General features: G+C 40.3%; 1 protein-coding gene across 2 annotated transcripts in view; it reads right to left on the bottom strand.

Moving 5' to 3' along the window:
- LYPD6B (LY6/PLAUR domain containing 6B) overlaps positions 1–12,626 on the bottom strand; it is a 241,202-nt gene that overhangs the window by 121,087 nt on the left and 107,489 nt on the right. The window contains exon 1 of one of the 2 annotated variants that reach the window (XM_040229010.1): positions 4,486–4,552. The exons of the other annotated variant lie outside the window; for it this stretch is intronic. The gene's annotated coding sequence lies outside the window, so the exon portion shown is untranslated. Of the gene's footprint in view, positions 1–4,485; positions 4,553–12,626 lie in introns of those variants that run through there. 2 annotated transcript variants of the gene reach the window in all.

Below are 12,626 nucleotides of genomic sequence, written 5' to 3'. Positions count from 1 at the left end.
GAGGCTTTACCCAGCACCACTGGAGCCCCCGGAGCCATGAATGGAAAAACTTGAGCAGCATCTGACTCCTTTCCTGGAGAAAAGACACAAGGAATCATGTCTGCTTGGCCTTAACCTACACACTTTTTCCAAGTTTCTTTCCCTTTACCCCAAAGGAAATCAAATCATGCCACATGGAAGGTGAGTCCATTTCCACATCTTTTGAGTGTAAGTGTGTATCAGGAAGCCTGGACTCCACCTAGAATGTTGCTTTTATTTGCTGCACTCAGGGTGTCTTGCTAAGCCTGGAAAAGTCAGTGTACTAGTCTGACTAGTAAAGTTTTGGGGGATAAGTAAGAGCAAAAAACACAAAGAGTGGCCAAAAATGATTGATGACGAATATAATTCCTTCAAAGAGAAAAGTATCTCAGAAAAATCCACAGAATGAGAGACTCCTAGAGTGACAGCACTCCTGGGTATCATTTTAGCCTCTTCTTTGTGATTTGAAGGTGAGGAAACTGAGACCAAGAGAGGAAGTGACATGCCCCAAATTACATAGTATGTGGCAGCAAAGCTGTGTCTCACAGGTCCTTTCCACACAGTTAGGCTGCCTCTTCTAGAAATGGCATTGTGAGCCATCAGCTATGCTGCAGAAAATCAAATCAAACAGGACAGGCAAGAATTTGAGCTATCATATCCAAAGAAGAGCGGTGTCTGAAATGGAGGTCATTGGGGCGTCTCACTCAGTCTTACTCTAGACAACTTCCTGTGAGACTATTCACTTAAGAGACAGACTTAAGACTCAGCAATCTCGAGCTCTCTGTGGCCCTCATCGCTGACAACTCTCCCATCCTTTGGTCATCAGAGGGAGAAGTGCCACTGACCAGACACATGGCCCACGCCCACATTTTCTTTGGGGGCCTGCAGACAGGTAACAGGTAACATTCAACTTATAAACTATTGCAGGACACTGACACCCCTCAAATGATTAGCAGCCTACATCACCTTCCCACTATGCTATCTTCCTTCTTTATCTCATACTTTGTCAATCTGTCTATTTTTTCCCCTCCCTCTTTCTCATCTTTTCTCAGTCCTGACAGTACAACTAAGAGAGTTGTTTAGACCTGTTGATAACTGATAGGAAATAAAATAAGAAATTGCTGCTTGACACAATGAAGTTAGAACACTCCCTCACACCATACACAAAAATAAATTCAGAATGGCTTGAAGACTTAAATATAGGACATGATACCATAAAACTCCTAGAGGAAAACACAGGCAAAATATTCTCTGACATAAATCATAGCAAGGTTTTCTTAGTTCAGTCTCCCAAGGCAATAGAAATAAAAGCAAAAATAAACGCGACCTAATCAGACTTATAAGCTTTTGCATAGCAAAGAAAACCATTAACAAAAGACAAACTAAGGACTGGGAAAAAATACGTGCAAAAGAGGCAACTGACAAAGGCTTAATTTCCAAAATATATGAACAGCTCATACAGCTCAATAACAAAAACAACCCACTCAAAGAATGGGCAGAAGACTTATATATGGCCTTTCTCCAAAGAAGACATACAGATAGCCAATACAAGAAACGATGTTCAACTTTGCTACTTATTCAGTTCAGTTCAGTTGCTCAGTCGTGTCCTACTCTTTGCGACCCCGTGAATCGCAGCACGCCAGGCCTCCCTGTCCATCACCAAGTCCCGGAGTTCACTCGGACTCACGTCCATCGAGTCAGGGATGCCATCCAGCCATCTCATCCTCTGTCGTCCCCTTCTCCTCTTGCCCCCAATCCCTCCCAGCATCACAGTCTTTTCCAATGAGTCAACTCTTCACATGAGGTGGCCAAAGTACTGGAGATTCAGCTTTAGCATCATTCCTTCCAAAGAAATCCCAGGGCTGATCTCCTTCAGAATGGACTGGTTCGATCTCCTTGCAGTCCAAGGGACTCTCAAGAGTCTTCTCCAACACCACAGTTCAAAAGCATCAATTCTTCGGTGCTCAGCTTTCTTCACAGTCCAACTCTCACATCCATACATGACTACTGGAAAAACCATAGCCTTGACTGCTGCTAAGTCGCTTCAGTCATGTCCGACCCTGTGCGACCCCAGAGATGGCAGCCCACCAGGCTCCGCCATCCCTGGGATTCTCCAGGCAGGAACAGTGGAGTGGGTTGCCATTTCCTTCTCCAGTGCAGGAAAGTGAAAAGTGAAAGAAGTCACTCAGTCTTGTCCGACTCTTTGCAACGCCATGGACTGCAGCCTACCAGGCTCCTCTGTCCATGGGATTTTCCAGGCAAGAGTACTGGAGTGGGGTGCCATTGCCTTCTCCATACCCTTGACTAGACAGACCTTAGTCGGCAAAGTAATGTCTCTGTTTTTGAATATGCTATCTAGGTTGGTCATAACTTTTCTTCCAAGGAGTTAGTGTCTTTTAATTTCATGGCTGCAGTCACCATCTCCAGTGATTTTGGAGCCCCAAAAAATAAAGTCTGACACTGTTTCCACTGTTTCCCCATCTATTTCCCATGAAGTGACGGGACCGGATGCCATGATCTTCGTTTTCTGAATGTTGAGCTGTAAGCCAACTTTTTCACTCTCCTCTTTCACTTTCATCAAGAGGCTTTTTAGTTCCTCTTCACTTTCTGCCATAAGGGTGGTGTCATCTGCATATCTGAGGTTATTGATATTTCTCCTGGCAATCTTGATTCCAGCTTGTGCTTCTTCCAGCCCAGCGTTTCTCATGATGTACTCTGCATATAAGTTAAATAAGCAGGGTGACAATATACAGCCTTGATGCACTCCTTTTCCTATTTGGAACCAGTCTGTTGTTCCATGTCCAGTTCTAACTGTTGCTTCCTGACCTGCATACAGATTTCTCAAGAGGCAGGTCAGGTGGTCTGGTATTCCCATCTCTCTCAGAATCTGCCACAGTTTATTGTGATCCACACAGTCAAAGGCTTTGGCATAGTCAATAAAGCAGAAATAGGTGTTTTTCTGGAACTCTCTTGCTTTCCCCATGATCCAGCAGATGTTGGCAATTTGACCTCTGGTTCCTCTGCCTTTTCTAAAACCAGCTTGAACATCTGGAAGTTCACGGTTCACGTATTGCTGAACCTGGCTTGGAGAATTTTGAGCATTACTTTACTAGCATGTGAGATGAGTGTAATTGTGCGGTAGTTTGAGCTTTCTTTGGCATTGCCTTTCTTTGAGATTGGATCAAAACCACAGTGAAGGATCACCTCACACCAGTCAGAATGGCCATCATCAAAAAGTCTACAAATAATAAATGCTGGAGAGGGTATGGGGAAAAAAAGAAAGAACCCTCTTACATCGTTTATGGCAATGTAAATTGGTGCAACCACTATGGAGAACAGTACGGAGGTTCTTCATGAAACTAAAAACAGAGTTGCCATATGATCCAGTAATCCCAGTCCTGGGCTATATCCAGAGAAAATGCAAATTCAAAAAGTTACATGCATCTTAACGTCCACAGAAGTGCTATTTACAATAGCCCATGCACAGAAACAACATAAATGTCCATCAATAGATGAATGGATAAAGAATGTGTGTGTGTACACACACACACATATACACACAATGGAATATTACCCAGCCCTAAAGAAGAAAGAAATAATGCCATTTGCAGCGAGGGAGGGACCTAGAGATTATCATGCTAAATGAATTAAGTCATAAAGAGAAAGACGAATAGCATATGATATCACTTATATGTGGAATCTAAAATATGACACTAATGAACTCATTTACGAAACAGAAACAGACTCACATAGAAAACAAACTATGTTACCAAAAGGGAAAGGAGGGGGAGGGATAAATTGGGAGTTTGGGATCAGCAGATACAAAACTACTATATATAAAAATAGATAAACAACAAGGTCCTACTGTATAGCACTGGGAAGTATATTCAGTATCTTATAATAAATCAGAATGGAAAAGAATATGAAAAAGCACACACACACATCTATCTCTGTATGTATAGATGTGTGCATGTGTGTATACACACACACAAAACTGAATTACTTTGCTGTATAGCAGAAACTAACAGCATTTTAAATCAACTCTATTTGAATTTTAAAAAAAGAAATTGCTGCTTATCTTCAATGAACAGAAGTACAAGATTAGGACTGAGAGCTGTTTGAAGTACATTCCTGTTAAAAACATTCAGGAAGCTACAACATAAAAGTACTTGAGATGAAATGAATTCAGGATCACAAATTAAGATCAACAACCACCTCTACATTGAAACATTACAAGACACAGCTCAGTATCAAAAGTTCTTTCATAAAAAGTCGATATGATTACAGGAAGATATAGAAATCACAGTATTTAACAGATGTGCAAGCAGCATAATCCCCAAGATTAATGAAACTCCAGATCACCACTGTTTAATATAGTTTTTGCTAAGCACGAGTAGCTCATATGGTAAGGATTTGTAGTTCAATCAAAATATCTTCTCTGCATCCACTTGTGAACATAATACTCACAACATCCATGTGATTAACAAAAGCAGCCTAGTCCAGGAGGTTTGCCAAAGGCAGGCAGCAGTGTGGCATATCTAAACAAATGAACATGGAAAGGTATCATTATGACTGATGTTGTAGACAATTGGGATAAAAAGGTTTTACAGTAAGTAAGAGGCTTTTGGCAGGGGACAAGTCTTAAAGAGGTCCTTAGGCTCAATAACCTTTCCCAGCCACAAACCAGATACAAGAAAGAGCCAGACTTCAGGCAGTGTCCTCTTGTCCCCAGGCAGAAATATCCAAAGAATGTAGACAGAGTGGATGCAAATTTTCAGCAGTGGCAGGAACAGGAAAGAGTACAGGCAATGCTCCTCTTTCCAATCCCAGAGAATCACTTAATTCAGTCCTGCTATAACCAGGTGGCTCAGTGGATGAAGAATTCACCTGCCAATGCAGGAGACACGGGTTCGATCACTGGGTGGGAAAGATCCCCTGGAGGAGGGCATGGCAACTCACTCCAATATTCTTTCTTAGAGACTCCCATGGACAGAGAAGCCTGGTGGGCTGCAGTAGTTCATCAGGCCACAAAGAATCGGACACAACTGAGCACATATGCACACATAACTTAGTGGGACCAGGCCGCCCTCTCTTTTTCTTAAGTGGAAACTTTTGGTTTTTGAGCAAGCACCTTGAACTTTACCTCCAGATATAAAAAAGAACTTGCCAGGTACCTAAGATGGATGACTAACTTTCAGCCCTCCTTGATTAATCTCTCCATGGATGTCTGCCTAAATAAAGACTCATTATGGAATGGCTACAGGACAGAAGCCAAAACACTCTGATGTCCAAATTAAACCTGTTGGCTCTTCCTCCTTCTCCTCCCCTTAAAAAGGTATTTAAAGGTTTTTCCCTCCTAGAACAATACAAACGCAATACATCAGGAGATCTGCCATTTTAGAAGAAGGGGCTGGAGGACAGGTCAGTGGAGTGATACAAACGAGTCTTCAGCGGGAAATTCACAGATGGAGCAGGTCCTGGCTGTGTCTTAGAGAAACTCAAAGCACAGAAATATAAGGCTTGTCCTAAAATGTGGGGGGAGAAGAGCAGCTGTTCGGGGTCCTGGTCCAATACGCCTTTCAAATTAATTCAGAGAAGAAGGGGTGCATTCCTTACATTTGAGCATAAGGCCTAGAGCACCCAGGCTCCCGGATCAAAGGTGAGGGCCTCTGATGGAGCAGAAGCAGGAGTCCAGGGAGGAAAAAACAAACAGAGCAAAGAGCCACTTTGTTCACAACAGGAAAATCCATGTCAAGAAGGACTGCCGCTGTTGTTGTTCAGTCACTCAGTCATGTCTGACTCTTTGTGACCCCAGGGACTGTAGCCCACCTGGCTTCCCTGACCTTCACTATCTCCTGGAGTTTGCTCAAACTCATGTCCATTGAACCGGTGATGCCACCCAACCATCTCATCGTCTGTTGCCCCCTTCTCGTCCTGCTCTCAGTCTTTCCCACCATCAGGGTCTTTTCCAATGAGTCAGCTCTTGATATCAGGTGACCAAAATATTGGAGCTTCAGCATCAATCCTTCCAATCAATATTTAGGGTTGATTTCTTTTAGGATTGACTGGTTTGATCTCTTTTCTATCCAAGGGATTCTCAAGAGTCTTCTCCAGCACCAGAGGTTTGAAAAGTGAAAGTTGCTCAGTTGTGTCCAACTTTTAGTGACCCCATGGATGTACAATCCATGGAATTCTCCAGGTCAGAATACTGGAGTGGGTAGCCTTTTCTCTTCTCTAGGGGATCTTCCAGGGATCAAACCCAGGTCTCCCACATTACAGGAGGATTCTTTACCAGCTGAGCCACAAGGGAAGCTCACCAGAGGTTTGAAAGAATCAATTCTTTGGCACTCAGCCTTCTTCATGATTCAACTATCACATCTGTACATAACTTCTGGAAAAAACATAGCTTTGACTACATGGACCTTAGTTGGCAAAGTGATGTCTGGGACCATGGCAAAAATATGAGACAAAAAATGATACAATATTTTTTGTGGTCAGCATGTTACTCCTCTGAGTCAGGTACCTGTCTGAATGTCTCTTTCTTTGTTGGTCCCAGATACCTGAGCCCTGCTGGTAGGTCCTGAGCCAATCCATTCAACAGCCAAGATTTTAGAGCTCCTGGCTTGCACCAGGAATTGAGTTAGAAATGAAGTATGCAGAGAAGCATTCTACAGTTCTCTGCTCTGAAGATACGAAGAGCAGAAAGAAAAGAAAGCTGGATGGAATCTACCAGCTTTATCTATTTCATCATGAGCAACAACAGTTGCAGAAGCTGTCAACATCACAGAAAAAGCCTTGTGATTCTATAAAGTACTTCATACTCCCCATTCCTCCTTCAAAAGGTAACTTCCCCCACCAAGTTGATATAAAGGCTCTCACACATTGGAGCTGCATTCCCTTGCCTGAGGATTGTCTCTAGTTAAAAACTAAGAGGAGGAAACTCCTGGAACTTATTAGTGACTTGTAGCTCTGTATGGAGTTAACTGCATCCGTCCCAAAGGAAGCAGTTCAGGTCGAGTCTGAGGGTTGGTTCCCTAAGAGATGTACAGAGTATATGTACATGCAGAGGTCAGCCCAGGCCTGCCACCTGTCCTAGTTTTTCAGGCCACACTCCCCAAAAACATCTTGTTTGCTATTTTTTATATATTCTCAAGTTCAGAAAATTATTCTTGCTCTGAAGTAATTTCACATGCTGTATACTCTTGGATTTTTCCTTTTTTGTTAGTGTCTAAGAAGTCTTGTGCTTAGTCACTCAGTGGTGTCTGATTCTTTGTGACCCAATGGACTGTAGCCTGCCAGGCTCCTCTGTCCATGGGGATTTCCCAGGCAAGAATACTGGAGTGGGTTGCCATGCCCTCCTCCAAGGAATCTTTCCAACCCAGGGATCAAACCCAGGTATCCCGCATTGCAGGCGGATTCTTTACCATCTGAGCCACCAGGGGAAGTCCCTTAGAAGTCTAGAAGAGATCAATTTAAAGAATCTTCCTAAACATATGGATTTTGGTTATTCTTGTCTTGCATGTTCCCAAAATATAACTAGCAGAGGCTTCCATGTATTTGAAGGGTATCCCCTATATGCTGAAAGCATGTAGTAGACCTCAAAATTCCACACAACCCTTTGCTATTCAAAGGCAAAGGGTTCTCCCCGGTGAGTTCTCCCTTCCTCTCATTTGTGAAGTTCAGGCAGGTGGCGTATATAATTTTCACCAGATTTTCTTCTGGAGTATAATCAAGGGCATTAGAAAACTAGGCAACATTAAAAGTCAAGCTGTCTCAAGAAAAAAAAAAAAAAAAAAGGCAAGTGATGCAGCATGTCCATAGCATTTGAGCAACAAGCAGATCCTTAAATTTCTACAACACATCTTTTTGCTATTTTGTTAGTACAAATGTCTCTGTAATTGAAATTCTGACATTTTGAAAAGACAAAATTTAGGAACTGTTTCACGTGCAAAGATTCTTTTATCATTGTTCATTTGAAACACTGACTACCTTACACATTTCTTTCAATGATCTCTACCCAGATGAGACAAGAACGCTAAAGACTGCCTTGATTTCTTTTGAAAGCTTTTTTCTTCTGTGTACCATTTTTAAGTCTTCACTGAATTGGTTACAATATTGCTTCTGTTTTATGTCTTGGTTTTTGGCCACAAAGCATGTGGGATCTTAGCTCTCCAACCAGGAATCCAACCTGCACTTCCTGCACTGGAAGGTGAAGTCTTAACCACTGGACTCTCAGGGAAGTCCCAAAACTGCCTTAACAACAAATAAAATTCATTTCTATCCTTCACTCTCCATCCTGGGAGACTCGTGTAATTGCAGCAGCTATTCATCAATAACAGAAAGGGAGAAGTGGTACCAATGATGAGAACCAAGATAAGGAATCTGTTTTCAGAAAATCTCTCTAAAGTCCATGATTTGGATCTATAAGGTGAACCAAACAACTTGCTCTGCTAATTAAGACTTATCCATCAGGAGATTTCCAATGCTATTTGAAGGTACTTCCCTAAAATGTTACAGTTACCCAGATCTCTGTCAAGCTACCTGGAAAAATGTAACTCAATTCCAGAAAATTATCACATGGTACGTGTAGCCAGATTGCTGGGAGAAATATCAATAACCTCAGATATGCAGATGATACCACCCTTATGGCAGAAAGTGAAGAACTAAAGAGCCTCTTGATGAAAGTGAAAGAAGAGAGTGGAAAAGTTGGCTTAAAGCTCAACATTCAGAAAACTAAGATCATGGCATCCAGTCCCATCAGTTCAGTTCAGTTGCTCAGTTGTGTCTGACTCTTTGTGACCCCATGAATCGCAGCACGCCAGGCCTCCCTTTCCATCACCAACTCCCGGAGTTCACACAGACTCACGTCCATCGAGTCAGTGATGCCATCCAGCCATCTCATCCTCTGTCGTCCCCTTCTCCTCCTGCCCCCAATCTCTCCCAGCATCAGAGACTTTTCCAATGAATCAACTCTCCAGTCCCATCATTTCATAGCAAATAGATGGGGAAACAGTGGAAACAGTGTCAGACTTTATTTTTCTGGGCTCCAGAATCACTGCAGATGGTGATTGCAGCCATGAAATTAAAAGATGCTTACTCCTTGGAAGGAAAGTTATGACCAACCTAGATAACATATTCAAAAGCAGAGATGTTACTTTGTCAACAAAGGTCCATCTAGTCAAGGCTATGGTTTTTCCAGTAGTCATGTATGGATGTGAGAGTTGGACTATAAAGAAAGCTGAGTGCTGAAGAATTGATGATTTTGAACTGTGACGTTGGAGAAGACTCTTGAGAGTCCCTTGGACTGCAAGGAGATCCAACCAGTCCATCCTAAAGGAGATCAGACCTGGGCGTTCATTAGAAGGACTGACGTTGAAGCTGAAGCTCCAATACTTTGGCCACCTGATGAGAAGAGTTGACTCATTTGAAAAACCCTGATGCTGGGAAAGATTGAGGGCAGGAGGAGAAAGGGACAACAGAGGATGAGATGGTTGGATGGCATCACCGACTCAGTGGACATGGGTTTGGGTAGACTCTGGCAGTTGGTGAAGGATAGGGAAGCCTGGCATGCTGGGGTTCATGGGGTCACAAAGAGTCAGACACGACTGAGTGACTGAACTGAACTAAAGTGTAGCCAGATATAAAAATAAAAATAATGTGTCTGGGAGATCAAGATGACAGAATATTTGAAATGGAGTGTACTTCCTCCCCACAAATATATCAAAAATATCTCTACATATTAAACAATGCTCATGGAATACTTACTGAATGCTGGCAAAAGATGTCATACAACCTAAGCTGCAAGAAAGATCACTAAATAACCAGGTACTAAAAAAAAAAAACAAAAAACTTCCTGCAAACAAAAGTCCAGGGCCAGATGGCTTCACTGAGGAATTCTACCAAATATACAAAGAGGAACTTACACCTATCTTTCTCAAAATCTTCCTAAAGACTGAAGAGAAGGGAACATTCTGAATGTTATTCTATGAAGCCACTATTACCCTTATACCAAAATCAGACAAAGACGCTACCAAAAATAAAAATTAGAGACCAACATGATTGATGAATACAGATGCAAAAATTCTCAACAAAATATTAGGAAACCAAATGCAACAACACGTTAAAAAAAAAGATCATACACCACACTCAACTTGGATTCATCCTATGGTCACAAGGATGGCTCAACATATGCAGATCAATGTGATATACCATGTCAACAAAAGAAAAATCAAAAATCACATTCTCATCTCAACAGATTCAGAGAAAGCATTTGAATAAAATTTAATATCCATTCATGATAAAAACTCGTACCAAAGCAGGTATAATGGGAACATATCTCAACATAGTAAAAGCTATTTATGACAAATTCACAGCCAACATAATACTTAACTGTGAAAAGCTGAAAGGCCTCCGTTAAAATCTGGAACAAGACAAGGATGCCCCCTCTCACCATTTCTATTCAGCACAGGACTGGGAGTCCTAGCTACAGCAATCAGATAAGAAAAAGAAATAAAAGATACCCCAACTGGAAGGGAAGAGGTAAAATTATCATTATATGCAGATAACATGATGCTATATACAGAAAATCCGAAAGACTTCACACAAAAACTTCTAGAACTGATAAATGAATTCATCAAGGAAGCAGGATACAAGATTAACATTCAGAAATCTGTTCCACTCCTTTTCAATGACAATGAAGTATCAGAATAAGAATGTTAAAAAAAAAAAATCCTTTTTAAAATCACATTTAACAATACCTAGGAATAAACCCAAACAAGGAGGTAAAAGACTTATATGCTGAGAACAATAAAATACTGATAACAGAAACTGAAGATGATTCAAAGAAATGTAAAGATATACCATGCTCTTGTATTGGAAAAATTAATATGGCTAAAATGGCATACTATTGAAAGCAATCTACATATTTAATACAATCCCTATCAAATTACCCATGATATTTTTCATGGAACTAGAATAAATAATCTTAAATTTTATATGGAACCACAAAAGACTCAGAATTGTCAAAGCAATCCTGAGGAAAAAGAATAGAGCTGGAGTTATAATCCTTCTGGCCTTCAGATATTACTACAAGGCTAATCAAAACATTCTGGTATTGGCAAAAAAATACACATACAGATTAATGAAACAGAATAGAGTCCAAAAATAAACCCACACACTTACAGTCAATTAATCTTCAACAGAGGAGGCAAGAATATACAACAAAGAAAAGATACTCTCTTCAGCAAGTGGTGTTGGGAAAGCTGGACAATCATACGTAAATCAATGAAGTTAGAGCACTCCCTCACAGCATATACAAAAAATAAATTCAAACTGGCTTAAATACTTAAGAAATAACACTATAAACTCCTAGAAGAGAATGTAGATGAAACATTCTCTAACATAAATTGTAGCAATATTTTAATAGTCAAACTCCCAAGGCAAAAGAAATAAAAGCAAAAATGAACAAATGGGACCTAAACAAACTTATAAGTGTTTGCACAGCAAAGAAACCATTAACAAAAAGATAACCTACAGAATGGGAGAAAATATTTGCAGATGATGCTACCAAAAAAGTGGGTTAATATCCAAAATATACAGCCCATAAAACTCAATAACAACAAAAAAATCAATCAAAAATGGGCTAAAGATCTAAATAGACATTTCTCCAAAGAAGACATACAGATAGCCAATAGGCATATGAAAAGATGCTTAACATTGCTAATTATCAGAGAAATGAAAATCAGAACTACACTGAGGTATCACCTCCCATTAGTCAGATGGTCATCATCAAAAAGTCTGCAAATAAAAAATGCTGGAGAGGATGTGGAGAAAAAGGAAACTTCCTCTACTGTTGGTGGGAATATAAGCAGGTGCAACCACTATGGAAAATAATATGGAGATTTCTCAAAAATCTAAAAATAGCATTACTATATGATCCAGCAATCCCACTCCTGGGCATATATCTAGAGAAAGCTAATTCAAAAAGGTACAATGTTCATAGTAGCACTATTTACAATAGTTCAGATATGGAAGCAACCTAAGCGTCCATTGACAGATGAATGGATAAAGAAGATGTGATATGTCTGTGTATATCCATACATAGACACACATACATACAAACACACACAATGGAATATTATTCAGCCATAAAAAATAATGCCATTTGCAGCAGCATGAATGGACCTAGAGATTATCATACTAACTGGAGCCAGAGAAAGATAAATATCATATCACTTATATGTGGAATCTAAAAGAAATAACACAATGAACTTATTTACAAAACACAAACAGACTCACAGACACAGAAAACAAACTTGTTACCAAAGGGGAAAGAGCAGGGAGGGATACATTAGGAGCTTTTAATTAATTAGGATCTTGTAAGACCCACAAGATCCTACTGTATAGCATGGGGAACTTTATTCAATATCTTGTAATAATCTATAATGGAAAAGAATCCAAAAATATAAATATATGAATACATATATATAGATTGTACATATATATATGTGTGTGTGTGTATATATATATCACTTTGCTGTATACCAGACACACAACATTGTAAATCAACTAAACTTCAATAAAAAATAAAATTTTAAAAAGAAAAATAA

This window comes from Oryx dammah, unplaced genomic scaffold (genome assembly GCF_014754425.2).
Source record: "Oryx dammah isolate SB20612 unplaced genomic scaffold, SCBI_Odam_1.1 HiC_scaffold_27, whole genome shotgun sequence".
Classification (NCBI taxonomy): Eukaryota; Metazoa; Chordata; class Mammalia; order Artiodactyla; family Bovidae; genus Oryx; species Oryx dammah.
The sequence above is the reverse complement of the archived record's forward strand: the minus strand, read 5'-3'. Positions and strand labels throughout refer to the sequence as shown.